General features: G+C 52.9%; 1 non-coding gene across 1 annotated transcript; it reads right to left on the bottom strand.

The window, feature by feature from the left end:
* Window positions 1-1,315: 1,315 nt before the first annotated feature.
* LOC143188016 (5.8S ribosomal RNA) lies at window positions 1,316-1,470 on the bottom strand. Its single transcript, XR_013003434.1, has one exon. It is a non-coding gene; the product is annotated as a 5.8S ribosomal RNA (ribosomal RNA).
* Window positions 1,471-3,035: the final 1,565 nt, after the last annotated feature.

The following is a 3,035-nucleotide window of genomic DNA, read 5'->3' as shown; positions in this document are numbered from 1 at the left end:
ATTTTATATATGTGTAAAAATGACGAAAGAAGCTGTGGCGTAATCCTCGTACAACGGGGGCACACAACCGAGAGAAGCGGACCAGGCAGAGTGTGTGAACGAATGTTACGAGAAATGGGAAATGAGAGAGAGACTTGAGATCATGTTCGATGCGTCGTCCCAACTTCGCCGTGTGCCTTCGGAATATGTTGTCGTAACGCAACAGCAGCGTTTCCAAAGGTAAGGAAGCTCCTCGTAATTCGCCAGAAGTGATCAGCGGAAAGTAAGTCACATCGTCCTTAATGCGCCACACCAAAGCATCTTCGCGTCTCGTTTAATTCGATCTAAAGGAGAGAGACTCTCGCCAGGCGACTGCCGGTATGGTTTAACGCCCGTCCGCTTGCTTTTTGTATAGCTTTCGTGGACTGGACGACCGGACTTGACGCGCGGTCTCTCTCGGCGATCGACTAACGCGAAGACATGGGGCGACCGGACGCTGCTACCTTTCCACCTCCTCCTTCTAGGAGAGAAGTCATCCCTATGTGATGAGTCATATATATGGCGGCTGTGTAAGCCTCGCCAAAGAGGATTCAGGATACAGAAACAAGTTGTAGTACAACACAACACATTCACGGAGCCACAAACGACTCGACCGAAACGTGGCCGGGGAAGATGCATCCCGGAACTTCATCGTTTCGACGAATGAGTGCCTCCTTTTCGCGTTGTTCCTGCAACAAGACGATCCCTCTAGAATCCCTGGGGCTCTGTTTCTCGTCATACATTTCTTCACCACACTACACGGGTGGGGTATACGCGATCTCGTGTTCATGCTCACTCGCACACCCTTTCATTGTCCTTCTCTGTAGTCTCACGACAAACTCTCTTGTGTGTCGTTGCGGGTTACGCACGCCTCTTTCTTACACGCATCATTTCAGACTACGTCGGGAGCGCGGATGAAAACTCGCACGAAAAGCGAACGCTGTCTGTTAACAATCACGAGGGTATTTGGCGAGACACGGAGGCTGGTCGATGATCGTACGTCCGCGCGCTTGCGTCCGGAGCGGTGCACATACACACACGGGCGGTCGACAAATTAAGCGACTCACGACGCCGTGTGAAAATTAGCACTCACGCAAGTCCGGAACGACAAAGCAACGACGATGACGACGATGTCTCCAGTCATCTGCCGCGTACACACAACCTTCTTCCCTCCATGACGTCTAGAGCGTATTCTCGCTTGTTTTCGTGCGACCGCGGCAAACGCCGACGAACGGTCCAACAATCGCTCGTACGTGACACCGAGATGCCAACGTAAGCAGTCTTAAGGTTACGTGAACGACCCTCAGCCAGGCGTGGTCCAGGAATTGTATCCGTGGACCGCAATGTGCGTTCGAAATGTCGATGTTCATGTGTCCTGCAGTTCACACGTTGACGCGCAATTAGCTGCGTTCTTCATCGACCCACGAGCCAAGTGATCCACCGTTCAGGGTTGTATTTTAATATTCTGTGTTCATGTATATATATATATCATACTCGTATATAGTTCTCGGGTTCGGAAGAATCCGAGACCCGCGCCTCCAACTAGCACACGGTCGATGGAGGTTCGGGCGTCGCGACACTTCGTCCGAACGAACGAAAGTGACGACACAGGGGTCTCTGGGATGCGGTTCCGCACGGAGACCGCCACGCAATTGCGAACGGTTCCCGTAACGGCCAGGCGTAGAGTACATTTAAAAACCTAGGATCAACCTGGAGAGTACGATGGAGCCGACGGGGATACCCCGATCAAGTGAACCACGTACATCCACGGTGTTCTCCTCTGAAACGACACCCCCCATTTTATTGTCGCAGCGCCCTGCACGTACGTATTCCCCTCCTGATTTGGATAGCCGATTAGAACGGACTTCGCAGCCGGCTTCGATCGGTCTTTCTCATCCCCTTAAATTCACACACAAATTCCATTATTCTTGGGAGTCAGACTCACGAAAGTCGAAGCTGTTAACAGCCGGTCCACAGTTGTTGTTCACACGGCAGGAATACGTACCCTACGGCCGCACATCGACGCGGGATACGTGTCGCGTCCTAGGTTACCCGGGCCCTCTCTTTCTCAAGAGAGGGTCCACATCCGCTGGACGGTTCGGAGAGAACAACGAGGTAAAGAGACGAAGAAACACCGGGAGCGGGATGCGAATGGGAAAACGTTTGCTTTCGCACTCGTGCGCTCATATCGGTTATTCTCCTTAACCTCTTCTTCGCTCGCTTTTCATTATTCCCACCGAAAATAGGAGAAACGGGCGCAGCCTCGCGCAAGCAGCTGGCAAGCACGCTCTCTCTCCTCTCTCTGCCGCGCGAGTATGCACCGTATATATTAGCGGCGGGTGTGTGACCGAAACATCGCGCAGCGACGGGACCATGTCTTCCATAAGATATGAAAGACCCCGATATCATGCTGTGGCGACGGGGCTATCGGAGATGCACCTCACGCAAGCGCTATATATATCGACGCAATGCTTACGCGCCGAGGAGGGAACGATACATCCCAAACTGGCGGGCTCTTTGTAAACGCTGGGACAAAGCCTCACGCAGGCAGTCGAGAAGGAACAGTTTCGCTCCATCGAAGATGCCGCGCGTACGTACAACGGCGGGTGCGACGAAGCATCGCGCAACGACGGGACAATGTCCTCCATGCGAAATTGCATGCAAGACCCCGATCATGTTGCCCGATGACATCGGTGATCGACACCTCACGCTAGCGTTGTAACTATCGGCAGCGTACTCACGACGGAAAAAAAAAGAAACGTTCTTCTCGAACTGGCGGGCTTCCTTTCCTTTCCCTTTGCGCGTTCCCCCTTTCTTACAAGGAGCCTCACGCAAGCAGCCAGAAGCGAATGTACAGAGCGAAGATGACCGTGGCAGCGGCGGGTGTTGCAGCGAATCATCACGCAACGACGGGACAATGTGTTTCATACGAGATGCATGAAATACCCCGATATCGAGTTGGCGATGGAATCAACTGGCACACCTCACGCGAGCGCTGCACGATTCATTATTCTTAC

This window comes from Calliopsis andreniformis, unplaced genomic scaffold (genome assembly GCF_051401765.1).
Source record: "Calliopsis andreniformis isolate RMS-2024a unplaced genomic scaffold, iyCalAndr_principal scaffold0474, whole genome shotgun sequence".
NCBI lineage: Eukaryota > Metazoa > Arthropoda > Insecta > Hymenoptera > Andrenidae > Calliopsis > Calliopsis andreniformis.
Note: the sequence above shows the minus strand (reverse complement) of the source record. Positions and strands in the feature narration are given on the sequence as shown.